Source organism: Oxyura jamaicensis, chromosome Z (genome assembly GCF_011077185.1).
Source record: "Oxyura jamaicensis isolate SHBP4307 breed ruddy duck chromosome Z, BPBGC_Ojam_1.0, whole genome shotgun sequence".
NCBI classification, from domain to species: domain Eukaryota; kingdom Metazoa; phylum Chordata; class Aves; order Anseriformes; family Anatidae; genus Oxyura; species Oxyura jamaicensis.
The window spans coordinates 13,593,298-13,615,364 of record NC_048926.1 but is presented as its reverse complement, the minus strand read 5'-3'; the positions used below and the strand labels follow the sequence as shown (position 1 = coordinate 13,615,364).

Below are 22,067 nucleotides of genomic sequence, written 5' to 3'. Positions count from 1 at the left end.
GGCAAGTTAAATAGTTAAAACAGAGGCCAGAGCAAAACAAAATCCAGATTAGCAGTGTCTTTAAGAATGACTGAAAGAATAGAGATCTTCTCAAGTTTTATTAGATCCAAAACAAACTCCAGACAGTTTGTAAAAGAAAGAGAGAGTAAGAGACAGAGAGAAGAAATTGATTCCATTATGGTCTGTGTCATTCCACATTCCACAAGAGATTATGCTTTAGGTTTAATCAAGCTACAAAATTGTGGTCCTATGGAAGTACCCAAATAAATTCATGCCAAGTGGTCAATTATTTCTATACACATTCTTAGCCAAATTTGGCATTATTAAGGAAGTTACTCAAATGTAAATACTTAAATATATCAAGAAGTTGGGATTTGGTTGTAAATTTTCCACATATGAATAAAAATTTATTTTTATGTTTTCCCAAAATATAGCCACATGTGTGTATGTATACATACAATAATGCAGCCATGTTCTCATAGTCAGATTCCAACATCTGTAGTCATTCCTACATCTGTGATACCAAGAACTATGCTTGCAGGATGGTACAAGTTGCTCATTTCAGAACAGGAAGATGAAACTGGAGGGAGTCTACTGGCAAGTGGCTGAGCAAGCTACTGTCTGTCCTTGAAAAAGAAATTATGATACAGAAACGACAACATAGCTAACATAGCTATTACCTTTGAACAGGGGAGCAAAAGTTCGCCTACTCCCTGAATAGTGTGTGACTATACTGGAAACATTGAAGTTTGAGTCTGAAAGCTGTGGAAACACAGTCATCACAAAATAAATAACAAAATGTAAATACACACATTCCCACGCATGCAAGCAGAACACATAAAAATAATAATTAAAAAAATACAATAAACACTGAGTTCAGTTTATTTTCTTGGTTGTGAATGAAAGCCAATGTCACAATTAAGGACAACATGGACCTTGGATTGTTTTTCAAATAGGTAAAGTAGTCTTTTGGTTAAAATTAGAAGTAGTGGTTTAAGACAATGTGCCTCAAGAAAAGAGCCAGGCTTTCAGAGTGCTTATGCCCCACTTAAATTTTACTTAAGCCTGAGGCCTTCATTAAGCCCTTAATTTTACAGGCTTTACTGGAGGCTTCTAAACTTCTCAAGTATTTGAGTCTAGTAATTATCCAGAGACATTTGGGTCAATAGCAGTTTTATGGATTTCAGCAAGTTTGAGGTTGTGTCTTTAATAAGAGCGGTTTAGTACCTAGGTATGTATGTAAAATAAATATATAATGCATATATTTCTCTAGAACAAAGCTATATATTATATACAGCTTTCCCCTGTCTTCTAAATATTTGTAAAGATGTTTAAGTATGCCACATCCTTTCTTTCTTCATTTATTTTTTCTAAGGCAACCCATTTCAGATATGAACAATCACATTTCTGCAAGTTAACTATTACACAGTGAGTTATTAACTTTAAACACCCTTCATTCCTGAAAGCTAAGTGGTGGAAACATTTTAAGTTGGGGCAACTCCTCTTACATAAGAGAGTCTTTCTGCCAACTAATTACCTCAGTTGGTCTTTACGTTGTAGGTGAATGTTTGTACAGAGATTTCCACTCCTCATGAAACAAAGAGCTACTGGAGAGTTCACATACCCAGTATATGGTACAAACAGGACCAAAGCAGACTTGGTAAAACTGAAGAAAAACCTCTCCAAAAAAAAGTACAGAGAAAAGGAAAACAGATGCTGAACTGTAATCTTGTCTCCCGTGGAGTCCTCCTCACTACTGCTGCTTCCAGCAAAACTAGAGATATCTTGACACCTTGCAGAAGCTCAGGAACATCTGGCTGGCTCTCAAGGGTAAGTCCAAACTTGTCTATGAGCTCATTAGAAAAGCACTAGTATATTTTTCCACCTGACTTTTCTTTTCAGTTTACCTAGAGAGGCTTTGGTCAGCACACTTTCTGCTTCTCAGAAATTCCACCAAACAAATGCTGATATGCTTGGCTTGAAACTTAAAGTGCCAAGTTAAGCAGCTGTCCTGAAGGTCTTGTGCTCCCTTGAGTGCCTGAGGTTTCTATGACCTTGCAAAAAGAACAGAAAAGACGACATAAACACACACTCCTCTATTTTTCTTTTTTTTTCACTGGTTTGCTGGTCTGGGGACAGCATGTACTAGCTAACAAGTTCTGCCCTGTTCTATTGTTATCCTAAATTGGTACTCTTTGGTCAGACAATTAGATCAGGCAATTAGAGTGCTCTGTTGTTAGGCTCCCTTTTAACATGTATTTAGATGATGGGCAGCCTAAAAAGATTAATGTGGGTGTCTAGCTAGATCCATACAATGCAGTTTGGACTGACTCAGTCAAACTCACTTTCTACCCCCCCGCCCCCCGCCCCAGCCAGGAAAAAAAATAGGAAGGAGGAAAGTGAGGGATCTGTAGTCAGACTATTAAGGAGTGATGTCTATGAATGAATTTAGGGAAGTCTGAGAATTCTTACAAAAGAAAACCGATTTGGTCCAAAAAAAAAGAGGTGTGAGCAAAAATCTTTCAGACTTTGTCTTGATTCCCACTCCCACTGGAGGAAGTGTGGATACCTGGAATTGATTTCAAAAGGAAGAAAACATGCCAGCATTTGCACAGAAATGCTATTCTTCATATACTTCAATATGGAGGGCCAAAATTCTGGCCCTTCTGTAGATTATGCAATGAAGTAACCTCCAAGGAAAGGGAGAACTGGCTGCTATGTGGTTGTGGAAACATTCATTAATCACTGGATCAGTACTCTAAACATTTCCTGTTTATATCCAGAATGACACTTCTTTAAATGATACTGCCAGCTCCAATTTGGCATCGGTGTCTTATTTTGTAAAAACAAGCTGTTATCAAGTTTAACAGAAATAGAAATCTTTCCATGAAGAAAAGGAATTGTGAATGGCCTTTGATTCAGACCATGCTTCAGAAAAAAAACTTTCTTTAGGAGTTGGAATCCGGTCACCTCAGAATGAAAAATTGAAGGGAATGTGCTTGAAAACAGTAAGTTTGGAGTTGTCCGGTATTGCACACTTAATGAGAAAAAAATATATATATTATTATAGAGATTTCTACTTTACTGGCTCAGCTTATGGTAAATGAGCCTCTGATGGATGTGCTGTTAAACAGGAACTGCAGTTGTACTGCTCACACAGCCAGAAACATCCGTTCTGATTCTTGTTGTTTGTCACTCACACTCTTTCAGAATTGCCATGATCAACAATTCTCTTTTTTTTATTTATTTATTTTTTCCTCAGACCTAAGCTTACCTCCTGTTTGTGGTCAGGACCCTAATAACACAGAGAATTCTGCATATCTGGGGCCACTGAAATAATGTATAGGCAGATTTTTGCAGAGAGAGCAAGACAGAAGGAATTTGGGGAAGGAAAAATGAAAAAAAAAGAAAAAAAAAAAAAGACAAACCTTTCAATATTCCATTTCTACTTGTCATCTTCAGCATGGCAAGGCTAGGCTTGTAAGACTGTACGTGTAATACCAAATTCCTATGCTAGGAAACAAAAAGCATACTTTGGTACTGAGTTTAACTGGCACAAAATAACTGTGCCAGTTCTGTTAAACTCTTTTGCCCTCTAAAACAGACTGGTGGAATCCAAATTGTCAGCTGGGATGGATTCCAAGGAGCATGCCTGGGAACTGTCTGGGGGAGCCCCAGTTGGTGTCCACGTGGTAATCACAAGTGTCATCCTGACACTGGTGTATCCATCTCCTCTTCCGCAGCTCGTACCTAGCCAGGGTAGGACCTACACAGTAGGATGCTGTGGTAGTAGCAAGTTACACATACCCAAACAAAGATGTGGCTTACATGGAAAAGAAAAAGGCCTTTTTGCCTTTTTTAGAGAAGACAATGAAGAAACAGACCCAGACTTCAATTTTTTCCCTTGCCTGTGTGTCTGAGCCACCAAACCAATGCACAAAAACACTATTTCCAAATCTCAAACTGTTTCCCTTGGAAAATTGGTGGGTGGCTAATTCACCGGACATGGTTCTTAAATTATTGTATGTACCAGAACTTTCTGCATGTTCATTTCTTACCTGTTTTACTACTTCAGCACATGAAAATAACAGGCTTTCATGGCATATAAACTGCTGGTGGAAATGTGAGTTTTTTGTCATATTTTGTGTGAGCAACTGTAATTCTTAGGGTTGAGCTTGCAAGGTAAAACCTATTCAGCAGCCTCAGCAGAAAATTTTTCTGGTTGCTTCAGTGTTTTGGCACTTCTAAATCAAGTCAGGAATAAATAAAAATAAAAATAAAAATTATAATAATAAAAAAAGAGTTAAGAAGGCTGTAGTTTCATCCAAGCAAATTCAGTTCAGTTCAGAGAAACTGTTTGCAGGTCAGTGGGTCGTATCAAAGAATGCTATAGAATAACTTAATCTGGTGCTGTCTGTTAAGTTTAAGTTTATATATCACATTCAGGTCCCTGGCCAGAAGAGGAACTGTAAAACTTTGGCTTTCTGTTTAAGCTGTCCTGATGTATATTACCCACAACAAAGTATTCGTCCTTTTCCTATACAACACTGCCTTGTTCTGTGTCAGGGACAGAAATGTAGGAATGTGGATCCCAGCCAAGCTGGTAGGGAGAGAATTCCCTCGACCTGGAGGACTCCAGCCCTCTCCATGTCTGCATCTTTTGTTCAGCATGTTGGGCCATTTGTAGTGCATGCTCCTCCATGCTGCACGCAGCTGCTATTCCCCCTCCTGCATCTGCAGTTCCCACAGGCGGCCTGGGTGGCCATGCTGGGTTTGTGCATTGTGGGGTAGCCAGGATGTGGCTAATGAGAGGGCAAATGTGGGGAAGGCCAGGGCTTGGCTATATGTGCATAATATCAAGTAAGTCAGTGTTCACAGGCTGGAAATACCACAGTGTCTGAGCTAAGGGAAGCTCTTTGTTTGCTTTTGCTTGCAATAGTGACTGAATTGCTTAAGCCTAATAGAAGACTCTTTTATTTTATGCTCTGTGAGGCTGAGCCATCACAAATCAATTACAGAAAGCCTATAGGAGATCTCATCTCTAGCTCCTCCCAGGAAGGGCAGCTGAGAATGATTCCCGATGAATAAACTCTATAGTTCCCAAAGAGGGTTGAGTTCCTTGAGCTCTAAGTGTTTCCTTCTGTTTCAAACTCACTCAGAAAGAGATGAGTCTCAGGTGAGGTAGTGGTGGTAGAAAAACAGGCATTTTACACATCTTCATCAGTTGGAAGTTCCTGCCTGCCCCTCTGATATGCTCTGTAACCTTAGGAAACATATTCACACAGGATCCTCCCAGAGGGTGAAGTCTTCTCTTGCGTGTTCAAAGCAGCAAAGCAGCAGGGCTCTGGACTCTTGTTCGACACAGAGATGGCGTTTTACTTCAGAGTTCTCCTTGGAGGCTGAATGCAACAATTTCTGGGAAGTTTAGGGTTAAAGAAGTGAGCGCTTTGTTCTGTTATAAAGACAGGAATTACTGTGAATTTAGCCTGTGACTCCGGGTCCAGATGTTAAAACTGACCGAGGTCCACCTCTCATACCAAATTCAGTGGTAATTTACAAAGGAATGAAGCTAATCAGCAAGGATTTAAATGACATCTTTTTCCAAAGTCTGTTTATATTATCCGCTTTAATCATACTTTCATTGGGCCAGCAAATAATAACATCGTAATAACATTGTGCCAGATAAGCCACTTTAAAAACAGGAAGAAATAGAAATTATAAACACTGAACTGGCAGAGAAGAAGACCACTAGAGATTGCCCAAATGGTGCCGCAGTGTCTGCAGACATTGCAGGGAGACAATAGGAGACAATGCAAGGGGATAGAAATGGGTTCTAGAGGGGAGGGTGTTTGTTCAGAGGATGAAGATCACAGCCTCTGAGATTTGTATTTGATGAGCCTTATTTTAAGAAGTATTTAAGCATCTCAGGAGCCAGGCTGGAGTCTGTAGGACTTCAGACAGGAGCTGGAAATCTAGGTGCTTTTGAAATCTTACTAGTCACCATTCTGCTGCTTTACATACTGTAAGAGTCTGGCTTTTTGAGCTTGATTTCTCAAAAGTGCTTGGCATTCACTGAGGGATGAAACAATAAAGCTTGAGGGAAGCCCCAGAGCCTGCAAGCATTGAGGAGCCTCCATATCCATGCACATTTGTAAGGTATGGAAATCCTGTCCTCTGCCTCGGTGCTCCCACGAGCCGTTACTTAAAATTCCTCAGACTGTACATAGTCTTTGACCTCCGTGAGATTGCTCCAACAAGTAATGGTTTATTGCCAGCTTTTTAATTATCCTTTCCACCCTGCAAGGGTGTTGTGATGCATAATTTGAGTTGGTAAATTGCTCTGGCAGGAAAGCGCTCTGACAAGCAATATGTTGTGTGCTGCAGTGCTTGGTTTTAGTCCAAAGAGAGAAAAGTGGCAGAAGGGAGGTAGGGATTTTATTTTATCCTCTGTATTCCTGAATCCATATGGCATGTGGCTATAAGGGCCCAGAAATCTCCAGATGTTAGACAACCTGTGATTATGCTTAATTGTTCTTTATGAAACTGTATTGGAATTTTCCTCATGCCATTAATTTCTGCAGGTCCAACACATTTAATATCCTAAGAGCTGAGAGAGAAGTAACAGTAAAGTTCAGACTGAATAATGCAGATTCAAGAGATGCTTCCAGTTGTAAAGGGTGGAGAAGTCGTGATGCCTTCACCTCTTTAGATATTTGCAAGCGCAGTGAGTGGATTAGTTCACAAGGGATAGGAAAGGATGCTTAGTTCTTTGTAGTGTATGATGGAGGAGATATGAAAGTTTGTGCAAGGGGAGTACTGTCCACAGCAAACAACCTCTGACTCTTTATGTAGTTATTAGCTAACTTCTTTAACTTAAAATTTTCTCTTAGTTAAAGGGGAACCTTGGAAGTTTGGAGTTTGTACATTCTTGCATCATTTTAATGGGCTTAGGAGGAGATGTGTTTAAACTGTCTGTGGAGCTCAGAGATCCAAGGACTGGCTGTTTTTTATGATAATTCAAACACTTGGTTCTTTGGTTTTGTGCTTAACCAGTACCAACTATTAAGTACACAGAGATTGCTGCTGCCAGTCGTTGAGTCTTCTGCTTATTTGCTATCTGACAGGATGAATGAGGACAAGGGCAAGAGAAGGAAGCTTGATTTATTGCCTTTCTTCTCAGCTTTGAGGAGCTCAGATGATTTGTAGCACATATAAAAGAGAATCAACTGCTTTGGGAGAATTATCAGAGGGGAATGGGCTTATGCAAGCAGGCATACAGACCTATGTGTTAGCTTGGAACTTCATTGCATTTTGTTTGTGCGTACATATATATATATATATGTATATATATATATGTGCACACACATTAAAGTAACAGTGTGACTGATGTCTAGGCAAGAAAAAGCAAAGAGGAATTCATAGCTATCTACAAAACAGCCCGCAGATAAGCTAGTCACTCCACACTTCCTTGGAGTCAATAGTGAGAACCATTAGCAGAACACAATTCATCTTATTGTCTGAAATGAATCACATTTTTAAAAGCCTTTTCCTCTCTATTGCCTATAGAGGAGTATAAGGCAACCTCTTGGTCTGCAGAGAGATGTTGCACAAGGTGTAGCATGAAGTGAGATGAATCCTTCCTTTCCTGTATGAGCTCTCCAGTATATTGCACATACATTTTACCACATTATATGTTGCTTATGAAGCTTTTTGTGTGCATGGAGTGTTTTCTTGCCAAAAGCCAATCGGTAAACCTGATCTAAATCCAACTGAGGACTATACAGATTTCTCAATAAGATAACCCCAGTATTTATTACAACCCCAGTATTTACTGCAGTGGGGTAACAGTTCTCAAATACAGTGTTCAGTCTAAGAGATCTTAAGTTTTTGGAAGCTTCTTTGTATAATTAAGTTAGTTTATTGATCCAGATTATTAAATGATCCCACAGATATTACTCTTAGCACAACTTAGCGAGCTCTTATCCGTACCATGGAGCAAGGAACAGAAATCCTACCACACGATTCAGGTTCAACTGTGTCTACCACACAGTTGTTGCATGCTGAATGAATTTACTTCATCGTTAAAAAAAGTGGAGTACATACATTCTAGCCAGGTGTATATTCTCCAGGAGGAGTTAAACTGTATAATGTAAATGTTCACATATCAGTAGCATAGGCCCTGACTAAAGTTGTTATATGACATAAGGCATGTCTCCGAATTGCTTAGGACAGTTCAGGTACAAATTATACAGAGAAAACATCAGATGACACCAGCCTGGTTAAAAGTCTTTTGCCTATTCATACACAGAGATAGGGGCATAGCTGAAACTCAGGGGTTATCTGAGGTACTCAGATCCACTCTACCGTTATGATGTCAGCATCAAAGATCAGACGCTGAGGTGCCCACATCCGAAGTCTAGCTGTCTTAACTCCCTGTATAGTTAGTGGAGAGAGAAAGGGATACCCTCTGAGATCAGTTCAGATTCAGATTTATACGGCTGTCTATAGATGCCTCTCTCTGCTGACTGTAGAGGGATCCTGTGATGACTAAGCACTGAGTGTAGGTGCTCTGGCTAAATGGATCAATGCAGGTGCTAATGCTGTTGGCCCCTTGGTAGTCACTGTATGGCATTCATAAGTCTGTGGGAAGTCCAGAATCAGATCTGCATTTGGTAAGCAAGGGAAAAGCATGTTTTTCCTTAGTTACTCTAGCACAGATTTATCAGTCAGCAGGATGCTTCTATGTTTGCTATTAATCTCAGGATCCCTTTCCTGAGAGTGCTGACAGAGAGTACGCAGATAGATTTCCAGGCTGCTCTACCTAGAGAACAGTGCTTACAAGCAGTTCATTAACTCCACTTGCATTAGGTACTTACACAACGGATGTTTACTTGCTGTCTTGGCTGTAGTTGTAATGGTAAGTGGTTGCTAGGAGGCAGGAACGGATTAATTCTAAACAAAAAGGCAAGAGAAGAATCAGCTTTTGAAAGGGAAAATTTGTGTCCCCTTAAAAAGAGGAGAATGACATGCAAGTACTTTGTCCACTAGGAAAGAAAGAAAAAAAAAGGGCAAAACAAAACAAAACAAACAAAACCAACAAAACGTGACATCCAGCTAACCACCCCAAACCTGGTGCAAGGGTTAGGGAAAATCTGAAGGTCTAGCACAGGGAATATATCAGATCTGCAGGATCCTGCTTTCATGTTTCTAGTTCTCATGTTGCAGTGAAAAATAAATAAATAAATAAATAAAGACAATGCTGTCTTGGCTGAAGTTGCAAAGAAAAAACAGAGGTTCTGTCACATCCACTAGTCTGATTTTTGAGTCTGATGATATGTTGGCAACATCTGATGCATTGGACCAAGGATCATATTTTTCTCTTTTGATAAATTCTGTAACTGGTTTCAAACAAAAGGGTATGATATCCTATTTGGAAACAAAACTATGTTTTCCTTGTTCATTTTGGAGATTGTGTAAGGAAGACCTAGAATGAGGAAGTTGAGGAAGTTTCTGCAAAATAGTCTTTGTAGCCTTTTTAAAGTGAGAATATTCTCAGAGGTAATTGTGATTTTTTCCCCCCCTTTTTTTTTTGTTTCCTTGCTTGATTTTTTTGGTTTTTGGATGGTTACTTGGTTGTTTTTTAAAGGTGTTCTGTAATACTCGAGAGTGCACAGCTTCACCAGGGAATAGGAAGGCACTGTAACACTGTTGGGATGGATTCAAAGATGAAGTTCTACAAGCCATACCTCTTCCAGCATATTTGTGAAGGGAAACAGAGACCAGCGGGTGCTCTTTGCTGTTGTTGAAAATAAAAAGAAGGTGTAGTTGGTAGTATCTATATTTTATGGGTGCCCCAGTATGAGATCATATAATCATAGAATTGATTATGTTGGAAAAGATCTTTAAGATCACCAAATCCCATAGAGGAAGTGGAGAGAGTCCGGAGAAGGGCCACTAAAATGTTTAAAGGACTAGAGCATCTCTCCCACAAGGAGAAGCTGAGAGATCTGAGACTCTTCAGCCTGAAGAGAAGGCTCACGGCGGACCTCATCAATGTTTATAAATACTTGAAGGGAGAGTGTAAAAAAGACAGCTCCAGTCTCTTTCCAGTGATGCTCAGCAACAAAATAAGAGGCAGTGGACACAAACTGAAACACAGAAGGCTCAATGTGAAACCAGGAGACACTTTTTTACTCTGTGGGTGACTGAGCACAGGAACAGGTTGCCTGTAGAGGTGGTGGGTTCTCCCTCCTTGGAGATACTCAGAAGTCTTCTGGACATGGTCTGGGGTAAGTGGTTCTAAGTGGTCCTGCTTCAGAGGGGGGGACGCTGGACAAAATGCCCTCCAGAGTTCCTTTCCAGCACCAGCTATTCTGTGATTCTGTGTATGTGGGCCTGGAGAGCAGCTATGGATTTGTGGTTGTCAAAGCTCAAGAGAAAGAAGCTGTTCTTGTGCACATGATGAGAGATTAGTAGGGAAGAGATCCCTTTCAGCTTATCTGTCTCTGAATTTTGGGATAATTAACACACAGGCTAGCACTAATGCTTGCAAGACTTGAGTCTGTGGAACAAACCTAACCATGTTCCTCCTAGGCAGGGGGAATTGTTGAGAATAAATAAATAAATAAATAAATAATGTTTCATTGTTACCAGTATTTGTTTGCACAACCATGAGCCAGCTTCTTTTGGCTTCTTTTCAACTACCAGCAATCAGCCCAGGCTGCCAGCAACCTGGTTTGGGTTCAGCTGATCTTTTGTTTACTTGTTACTTTAAGTGCCATAGACACAGAAGGTTAAAAAAGTAAAGGAGAAAAATTTAAAGCAAGGATGAATAAAAGTCAAGACCATTAGATTTTCTTACACATGTGAGGTGCTCATAACAAAGCATGTTTGGTAAACACCTGGCCTTGCTTCCCCTATTGTGTCATGCTTGAGAGAAGTCCTGTGCATGCAGGTTTCTCCCCTTCCTCAAAAGAGGTAGCCCATGATCCAGAACACATAGCAGTAATGAGTCCTGATGTCTTTCATGAGTGACCTTAGATTCTTTCCAGAGCTCCTTCCTTGTAAATTCATCAGGTAAATATTAGGCCAGAATTCTGCCTATTTAATAGGATATGTTACAAATAAGCTGATATTGCATTTGTTTAGACTCAGCAGGAGAAGAGAGTTCCTATGAAAATAACTTCGGGATAAATCATATTCAGGACCCTAATAAGAGAGCATGAAAATCTTATTATCAGAAGTAGAATAAATGTTGTAGAACATCTCAGGTAGCTAAAGGGAGATCTTGGTGACCCCTAAGAGATGGAGTAATATATGGCTGAAATAACCCTGCAGGTGTTGTACCCAGACAGCCCTGACACAACTCTGCTTTCACATTCAGCTGATCTCAGCAGTTACAGGTTTTGTGCTCCTGAATCACATTTGCAGCCTTTGCAACAACAGGAGCTTTTCAACACAATACACATGCCACATCCGAAGCTGTAAGATCTTCCCAGTCAGTTGTGGTAGGGTTCCCTAACACAGAAAGTCTCTTTGAAGAGTGGGCAGAAGAGGTAAATGTTATGTGGGCCTCTGTTTTTAAAGCTAATTTTGTTTATATACATAATATGGCAAATCTGGTCTTTGTGTAGGAACTGAGAACAGAAAAGTTACTAAGGTTTGTGGAGGATAAATGCTTCCTGTTGGTTTTTTAAAGAATACAGTAGCAGCCTTAAAATAAAATGCCAGCCCAAGAAGTTCCTTAAATAGCACAGGGAATATGACGAGCTCTGAGTCCACCAGCAACGACACAGGAAGAGGAAAGCCAGAGAACAGACTGTTGGTATCAGGAATGATGGTGGGACAAGTTATTCCTCCAGATGTCAACATGTTTGACCCTGATATGAGCAGACTCTCACTAATAAAGAGGAGAGTCTACCATGATGGATTATACTCTTCTAATTATGAAGCCCTTTCTGTAATAACAGACAGAAACCACAAGCTCACCTAGGTTTTGCTGTCTTGCTACATGTATAGTTTTAATAGTAAGCTTCCAGAGAAATAAGCAGAAAGCAGAATGGTGACCTGTAGAAAGGTACAATGCAGGAAAATTTTGTCTTGCTGTCTTACTTGAACACACTGCTCCACTAACAAAAACAAAACAAACAAACAAACAAAAAAGTGATTCTGGCTACTTTTTATAGGATTTTTGGTTTATAAGCTCAGCATTGAGCTTCAATGCCCTTCATGTGCTAGAGAGAAATTACTCTTGCTATCAAAGATTATAGTTCAGTCCTACTACAACAGTACTCCACATTATAGGGAAAAAACAGTCTTGTCCTTGATACATTGCTGCTGTTAAAAATACTGCAGAGTCCAGCTCCCTCCCCTTTGTCTGTTGATCTTTATGGGTGTTGCCTCACAGAATTAGTTGATAATCTCATTGTAGCTAATCCTGTTTTCTCCTTTTACAAAACAATCTTGTGACTGACTGAGCTTCCTTTTCTTCCTATTTCTCTTTTTCCTTAGATATTTCAGAGATATTCTCTAGAAAACATGAAGTCAGTGTGAATACATATCCTGTTTAGTGGCTACAACTCCAGACTCATCAATTTCATCTCCCTGCCCTATCAATAAATATATTCTTTGAGCCAAACTGTGTACAAATATAATCTGTAGCTCCTTTATGTTCAATTCACCAGTGCACGTAATTGCTCTGTTTTGAAGCAATTAAGACTTCTCAAATGACATTTTAGATTTACATTATCTTTTATGCCTTTAAAAAGTGGTCTCCTTTACAAGGTTGCTTTACAGGTGCAAAATACAGATGGCTTATAAAACTGCAATTGACTACAAGTATTTTAGGCCCTTGGTTACAAAGGTGTTTAATAAGGTAGATTCACTTAATCCAAGACATTTCTAAAGCATAACTAATCATGAATACATTTGTGTTCACCAGCAGCTGTTAGTGAGTTTACTAAAAGCATGTAAATGTTGTTTTGGTGTGTACAAGCATTAGAAGTATACACACAGTAAACATAACTCTAAACAGCAGTTTAGGAAGGTGAAAACCTTCCTAGCAGGAAGGTGATAACCACATTGCATCTACCTGTTTATTCTGCCAAATGCTAACTATATTCAACAATAGCATACTTGAGTTGGAGAGGATTTGCAAAGATATGCTTTGTGTTTTTTGCTTTCCTTATTTAGTGCTTGTGAAAAGTGCTAAAGAAACCAAAGCTTTTATTTTTATTTATATGACATAGACAGTGAATAATCCCATTTCCTGAGTTCGTTTTAATCAGCTAATCCTATCTGGGAATAATGACTTTCAGAAGTAGAGAAGATACTTCAGTGCACCCTACTTACCACCGGAGGTTTGGGAGGTAAAGAAAGCTCACAAATTTACTGCTGATTACTTTTATACAGTTATAAAACTACAATGTAGTTAGTTATACTGCAATTCTACATTATTATTTGTGATAGAATTTCTGCACTAAATGAGGCAAGGATTGTAAGAGAAAGCAGTGTCTCATTTTGTTTCAGTCTGGAAAGAACAGAAAAGCTTTTTGGGCATGTACCAAGATTAGTTCCGCTCAAAAATCTTGCCTTCAAACTTTTGGAGGCAAAAAATATGCAACAAGCATATTTACAACCTCAATACTAAATATGGCTTAGTTATATTGTACATGACAAAAAGATCTCAGCATAGTTACACAAGCTGTCATTTCATTAATAAAGGGTATCTCAGGACTGCCTGCCCAGAACTGCCAATTTTAAAGCAATGAGTGTTGTTCATTCCTTACGATTATTTTGCATTCAGCAACACCTTGGTCTGGATCCACTGAGCAAATCATTCTTGCCAGGAAAATTTTTCACTCTAAATAGGAAAGGTCATCTGATCGTGGCAATGAAGAAGTGCTGTGATTCTTACCAGGGAGAGGATGGGGACGGAAAAGGTGTGAGCACAGACTCTAAGAACGATTAAGTGCCTATATGCTAGTGCCCACATATCATGTGGCAACATTGGTAACATACCATGTTACCAATAAGAACTTCAACAACAGCGTCACTTGCCATGTAGCTGTCAAGCTGCTTAAAATCTTTCAGTGTCTGACTTTTGGCTTCTGACGTTTCTACCATTAGAGGCATTAAGCTTCTGCACTGGGCTTCAACTCAAAATTCAGACAGAAATAGGTGGTCCACATATATGGAGGAACAGTGTTTAACTCCTTACTCCAAATTAATTAAAGAGGAAAGAATTTAAACTGGATCCTGCCATCGCCTAGCTGAACACTCTCGTCACTGCTTTCTGACATGTTCCACATAGGTATGTTTCAAACTTTTCTGTTCAAGTGTTTCTTCTTCTCATAAAACACAGAAATACTGCTTGCAGCAGGGATGGTAATCCCAGTGCTTCTAAATGGTGTCTTCAGCATCAAGAGACAGCAGGAGGATGCCCAGGGAAGTCATCATCCCTGGAAGTATCTAAAAAACATGTAGGTGTGGTGCTTAGGGGCAAGGTTTAGTGTTAGACTTGGCAGTGTTAGGTTAGACTTGGTGATCTTGGAGGTCTTTTCCAATGTAAATGATTCTAGGATTCTAGGAAGCAGTTTTCTTTTTCTTGCCCAAAGACTATTTCAGTAATTCATATGGAGAGGGTTAACATTTACAGGAGAAAGAGAAAAAAAAAAAAAATATATATATATATATATAAAATACCCCACTTGACAATAGAGCACGCATAGGAAAAATCTGTTCTCACATTCAAACCAGAGGAGGTCCTAGGTCAGAGTCTTTGTAGTTTGATTAACAAGCTACTAAGTTATCAAGGGAAAACAGTTTTTCATGAGAACAGATGATCTGGCCACAAATGTGTCCAGAGAAGATGTTGACAAGCAGAAACAGGAGGTACACATACACAGACCCCCTTGAATGTGACACGAAATACATTTCCCACTAAGTGGTACCAGTGTCATGGAGAGGGGGGCTATGAAAAACCCGGTAAGTACACATCCTCTTGTAATTTCCTCTCGGTCAGCTCTAAGCCCTCCTGGATCAGTGTGTTGGCTTCCAGGATGCCTGTTGTTTGGTTTGCCATAGACAAAAGATGTTGTGTGAGGCACTTGGGTGTTTAGCCAAAGCCTGTTATTTCTCTCTAGGTGAAGAAGGAACTCACACATTATCAATGCTGAGTGTTGTAGCATTCACCCTCAGTGACGTTCCCAAAGATTTACAGCTGTGGAAACATTAAAACTGATACCAGGCCCCATAATTTCCATGCTAACATCTTGCTTTGTACAAGATCTTTTTCTCCTCATCTGTTGTCTTGCAGAAATGATTTGTATATAGGGGGCAGATTTGTATTCAAGTATCCTGTGGTGGTATTAATGTATAATAATTTACAATAAGAATCCATTAGAATTGCATCTATTAAAATGGCATAGGAAGTGTCCCAACATCTATTAAAATGGCATAGGAAGTGTCCCAAGTACTTATCCATTTCAGAATTTTCTTCATTTTCACTAGTGTCTCTCCTTGATAATCTGAGAGCTTTTGTAGTGCACAATGTTAGCAGAGCATATTCCCTGGCTACTTTGGGATGTTGGCATGCAAGGTAAAGGCTTTTCCAGATAAATCTTCTTCCTTCTGCTACCCCTCTTCCTAATGCTGGCCTGTCTACCTCATCTCTGTTTACTTTTACCTGTAAGAGTCATGCAAAACTCTGCACTCTTGGGCAGTCTTGGGATAGAGCCGAAGAAACACGGGACTGTCATTTCCCACTCAGACCTAGGAAACAAATGCTTTGAGATGCTCTTCATGTGCACCTTTGGGGTATAACTTGATTCAGGGCTCCGTTGGAAGACTTTGTAAAATCTTCCATATCCTACTACACTGTTAGCAGTTTTGAGATAATGATGCAACAGAGCATTTCAGAATGGACCTATGTTTTAATTCCTTTGACAAATCCATCTTTGCTCAACAAAGATACTGAATAGCAATTCAATTTAAAACTTGCTCATATAATTTGCTGAATCAGTACCTTAAAGAAGGCCTTCGTTTTCTTCACAGTGCTCTATTTCATACTTTGTAGCTGCAAAGCTGGCATCTTAACAGCAGGAAAGCATGAACCTGATGCCATGCTCTGAGATTACAAACAATGGAACTGGAGAAAGAAACATTCTGAAGAGAAATTCTAAGTCACTTCTTCCTCTTAAGGGTTAAATTAGACCTACAGCAGCAATACCACCCTGTAGACATGCATAGGCAGAGGTAGACAGATATATAGAGAACGAGCATTCATGCTCGTTCCACTTAAAAGGATGCACAGGTTTTTGTTGTTGTTTTTGGTGTTTGTTTGTTTTTTTTTTGCTTTACAGGAATTCTCACAGACTTCGAGACGCGACATTGATGAGAGCATGCTGTCTCTTGCCTAAACAATTTCAATTGATTTTATTAAGAAAAAGAAATCTTGGAATAGCATCTGCTTTAAAAGACAATATCTCTCTTTCTTATTCTGACATAATAAGTGCTGACAGAAAAGAGAACAGAAGTGTATCTTCTGTGAGATGTCTCAAGTATCTGACAGCTGCATTCAGTGCTGCATCTGGGCTGGAATTCTCAAGAGTGCAAAGGCACAGGTAGTCAAATTCTGAGCAAGTTGGGGCCTTTGTTCTGGGGGTGTTCTGAAGCTTAGACTTACTCCTTGCTGCAAGAAATATTCTTTGCTGCATGGTAATCCTCACCAAACAAAAAAGTAATGTTACCTAGGGCAGGAGTCCTCCGAAGTATAGTAGATCAAAGATAGGATAACATGCACAAGATAGCCTTGCTAATAAAGTTTATGAAATTCCTGCTGCTTTACTCAGAGAAGACAATCAACAAACAGTTTAATGGAAACACACCCTATGGTGAGTGGTGTCATGGCCATGGAAAGAGAGGTATCAATCCCATGTGGTCCCTAAGGGCTATGCCAAATGGAGGGAAAGATGCCCAAGGCTACTTCTGCTTCTTAGGAAGAAGTATCACTGGTTCTTTTAGTAGCAAGAATGCTGCAGGAAGGTCAAAGACAAGGTTTACTGTCTTGGAAGCTAACAATGAGCAAACTGGCTGTATGTCAACCTACTGGGACAACTAGTATGTTAGGAATGAATATATGTGCTCCCGGCAAAGGAATATCTAACAACATAAAAGATGAATGCTGTGCTGATTGTGATATGGTCTTCAAGAATCTTGCAAAGTGTGATATCAAAATAGTGGTGGATGGCTGTGGTGCCAAAGTAGAAAAGGAAGATGTGGGAGACAATGGAAAGGATCTGATGTCTATAATGTAACAATTAACAATGACATGAGATTAATTGATTTTGTAACAATTAAGGATGGACTTGAATAGCACAGAAACTTTCTTTAAAATGTTATCAGGCATACATGTCTATCTACAGAGGTAGTTTCTAGTAATCATATTGTAAATTTTTTCTCAAGGCAAAAACTGGAAGTCTAAGAATTGATCATAGAGTGATAGCACAAACATGATGAGAAAATTCAATAGACCACTTACAGATAAAACACAGCATCCTGGAAGTATATGAAAAACAGGCTGGAAAAGGTAGCAGTTATAAATAGACTTCAGAAGAAATCATGGCAGACTGAATCAAAGAAGATAATTCAGGAGAATTCCAAGTATGAGAAACAAAGGATCATTTAACAGTATATGGGAAAGTAATTGGAAACTGACATGCAAAGCGAGAACGCAAATTCCAAGTTGGTCTCATGCTAAGTGTGATAAAACCAAAAAAAAGGACCTGAAGTACTTAGGTCCAGTAGGACTATGCAGAGTAAAATGCATATAATGTAGGAGTATTTTATGAGAGCTACAACACTTGGAGAAAAGATCAGCCGTGAGTGTGAAAAAGGACAGTGCAAGAATGCAGTACTGGACAGAGGGAGGGAGTTCTTTAATGACTTTCTTAGTACAGATAGCTTAGCTGTTTGTAGAAGAGAAAAGTTTAAGAGGTTTAAGAGGCAGTTGGAATTCTCGGAAACAACAAGGAAAAAAAGGTTGGAAATGTTAGAACTGAATTACTGAAATCAGAGAGATGGTGGAAAGGACTTTGTGGGATGGTGGGATAAGATAGCTTAAAGACTATTTAAAATGACTTTGTTGAATTGAAAATAGTTCCTCCAGCATTTTTTATAAAGTGTTAGAATAGATTATAAGAAGGATCACAAAACTTCCTGCACAGTACAGTTTATTAATTCCTGTTTGTGACATTTTATACACCCATCCGTTACACAAAGGAGATAACAAATGAATAGCAATGTGGTTTCTGGAAAATAAGAGTCGGAGTAGACAGAAAGATTGACTCCTTCGTGTCTCCTTAAGGTGTCCTGGGAGTCATGGTACAATTATAAAATTTGCAAGAGGGACTGAAATTAGATGATTGTCACCAGTCCTTCTGATGTTACTAATGGTTTTAGTGGCTGCAAAAGTAAGACAATGTGACACAAAACATAACTGGAGACTCCAAGGAAGTAGAAAGAAAAATGAGACTCAAGGTAAATAAAGATAAAACCAATTATTGACTGTTATCTGACAAGGTAATTTTAGACAAGCTTCTTCAGCAACTGACAACAGCAGATATCAAAACTGATAGTAGTAGTGCCTCAAAGCATCGACAGTCTGAGGTTATCAGGGTATCACTGAGAACACTTTTATTAATACTAATCTGAGGAGGTAAAAGAAGTAGGAATGTGTTCATTTGTTTTAAAATCATTTTCACTTTCAGACAATGAGGAGGAAGATCAAATTTTAGTATATAGGACCATTATAGGACAATTATAATGTAATAAATCTTATAATATTAGGACCCTTATAATGTTTGTTTGTGTGTTTGTTTGTTTGTTTGTTTTATTTATGTAGAAGTGAGACTTGGTTAGTCACTAAAAATACAAAGAAAGAAAATAAATAAGTTGAGAAGTAAAGTACAGCTCAAGGATAATATTTAATTAGGAATGGTGGTAGGTCAATAGAGAACATGAATAGTGATTTAATGAAATCCCCATAGCTCCAAATGGCAAAGTGAGTGGTTAGAATGACACAAGACAGACAAGAAGCATCTAGGGGAAGTCCTTCCACTGTTGTTTGAGGCTGGGCAATCAAAAATAAGTGAAATAGAAACAGTAAATTGAAATAATGTTTTTAATACACATGATCAGCTATGCAAAAATATGCTATGACAAGAGTTTGGGGCAAATTGAGAGAATCTGTGAATCATTATGATCTCTAAAACCATTAAAGAAGGAAGGAAACAAGTATGTGGAAATGAAATGGACCACCAGCAGAGATTCATGTTCTGCAGGCATAGCCACATGCAACCAAAACCAGCCCTATAACAGGCAAGTACATTGCGATTATGGTCTGCCAAATGGTGAGCAAGCCAAATTGTAAGCCATATTACCATTTACATTGCTCCTGAGTTTATTCATCTAGTTTTTATAATAAACAAAAATTGAGTCTCATACTCTAAGAGGTTCTACTTTGGTTTGAATATATTCCTTGAGTCCAAAAAGATGTGGGGAAAGTTAAGGTGTTGCTGATACAAGTGTGTTTGAGGTGAATGTGAGATGGATTTTAGGTGCTCATAATGCAGAGTGTGCTGCTGCTCTGGCCACAATATTGGAAGTATTAAGAAAAAAAAAAAAAAAAAAAAAAAAGTAGTTTATTGTTCATTTGAAACATGCTGCAGATGCTGTGCAAGGAGCTAATCTGCCCAGAATTATCAAGCAGGCTTAGATTTCAGGATAGACTTAATTGCTATTATGAAAGAAATATCTTTCCCACTTATTTTCTGGAGACTGTATCTTACTGTCTAAGTATTTGCAAATGCACATATTGCTGCCCTGAAATACACCGTAGTGCATTCCTCCAGGCTCTTTTATTTAAAACATTGGCCCTGGAGCTGAATAATACCTTTGTAGCAATTTGAGCTATTACAGTAGTGCACATTGGAAATTGTATTTTTCCTAATACAAAAAGGCAACAAAGACACATTCCTAAATCAGGGCAAACAGCTGTTCTTTTGCTGTTATTGTTTGTTTATTTTTCTGTGGTTTTGTTTGTTTTCCCTTTAAGATCACATTTAAATTTTGGCTGTTCATGCTTGAGAGTTCTTCTTGATGTATCTAAAGCAGGCGTATGGAAGCTGTCCTTGTCCACTCAGGTGCTGTTAACCACAGTTGAGGATGTGTTTTCACAGGACCATGAAGAAAGCATTACATCTGGACTTGGAAATCTACAACAGGGTTTTTCTTTCCTCTAAGCGATTGTATAACAGAATTATTTTTAACTAGTAGTTTGTCTTCTATCTACAATTGAAAATAGAAATAAAAACTATGCTAGGGATTTCTGGGAAGTCCGTGGCACAGAGAACAGAAATTATTTTACAAATATCTTCCAGATTTGAAGACAGAGTAGAGCAAATGAGACCATACAAGCTGACCTGAATTTGAAGCTAAATCTATATTTTAAGAATACCAAAACAACCAGGGGTGAGTCACTGGGTAGGCAAAAGTAACCACAACGTTTGTGCACAGTCTATACAGTGAGCTTGACAGGGTTTCCAAAACCTTTAATTTCTGTTGGTTTAGAGGAACTAAACACAACCTTTAAACAAAATGCTGTGTTTTTACAAAGTCTGTGCTTTGCAGAAATGAGAAGGATACTGAAAGCATTAACCCTTCAGTGCTGTAATCACAACAAAGTTTGAGCATCTGTGAGATACTACCTAGACTGTTATCTTGAATAAATCACTACAATTTGTGCAACTTTTCTCACCTAATGAGAACACATAATGCCAACTTTGCAGGTACTTATTAAAATGAATGAATCCATGTCAGTAAACAAAAAATTCTGCCATTGAAATGCAAGCAGTTTATCCAAAGCTCACTGAATTCAAGGGGAGCTTTTCCATGAAAAAGGATTTGAATAAGTCCTTTAGTAGTAACACTTAATCCTGAAGAGAACTGCTGCTATTCTTAAAGATGTATTCTGTCGGTACCAGTGTGATATCTATGCAAAGATATTCATTGCCTTCAGTGGAAGCACACTGGTGAGAAAGCTATCATACCCCCCAACATATGCATTACTTTGCATAAAATTAAGAAAACAAGAAACCTAGCATACTACTCCCCTAAAATAAATAAATAAATAAATAATTTTTAAGAAGGTTTTGCTTAACATGGGATCATAAGAACAGAAGTTTGGAATGATTACAGCAATGAAAATTAATGAAGTGTCAAAAATATCTGGTGTCCCTAAAACATCAGATGAAATTCTCACCTATTTACTTGAGCTGTAAGTGCAGTATCCTCTTTCTTCACAGGGAGTGTGAAAATCTTTCACAATTATTACTTTATTAGTGGAAAATTTGTATACGCTTTCCTCAACAACTAAGCAAGAAATGGAAGTTAGTTTCTGTATTTTTTTCATGGGAATATTCAGAACTTTTTCAGTATGTTTTCAATGCCACAGGTGTATCTTTTAAGAGCACTTGTAACTGCATCTTTCTTTTGTGTGGATATGAAATAATTTCCCAAAGTGTCCTATGTCCTATGCATTTTGCTCAGGGAAACTGCATACACCAGGCAGGTGATTCTGTAAGCAGAGTGTGTGACAGAACAACAGCAGGTTTTTCACCCCTTCTGTGAAAAACAAGTAAAGAAAGACATAAAGTGTCATCTACCAAAAAAAAAAAAAAAAAAGAAAAAGGAGAGAGGGAGAGAGAGTAAGAGCCTGAATCCTTAATGCAGTAATTGAGGCACTTTCATGGACTAATGGAAACCTGGAAACCTGGGTTCTGGTCCGGCTTAAAGGGCTATTCATGTGAGACAGTAACTGGATTCAGTGCGTGAACAGTCCTTAGAGCAGGGGATAGAATTCAGATCTCCCCTTCTCTTGGCAAATATCTAATTTAACACATTTGAATGCCATTCTCATTATCTCCCCCCTATTTTAGTAGGAATCCAGACATATCTATGACATTCTTATTTTGCATTGCCTATCTTAGGCATCTTTTGCAATGAGAACC

The 22,067-nt window shown here is 38.7% G+C and overlaps 1 long non-coding RNA gene across 2 annotated transcripts; it reads left to right on the top strand.

Moving 5' to 3' along the window:
• Nucleotides 1-3,035: 3,035 nt before the first annotated feature.
• Nucleotides 3,036-20,896, top strand: LOC118156489. Of its 2 annotated transcripts, XR_004746291.1 has the most exons (5): nt 3,064-5,438; nt 6,348-6,426; nt 6,582-6,724; nt 16,362-18,480; nt 19,109-20,896. It is a non-coding gene; the product is annotated as an uncharacterized LOC118156489 (long non-coding RNA). The 2 variants fall into 2 exon arrangements; XR_004746290.1 differs by lacking the exons at nt 16,362-18,480; nt 19,109-20,896 and having other exon boundaries at nt 3,036-5,438; nt 6,582-7,012.
• The last annotated feature ends 1,171 nt before the right edge of the window (nt 20,897-22,067 follow it).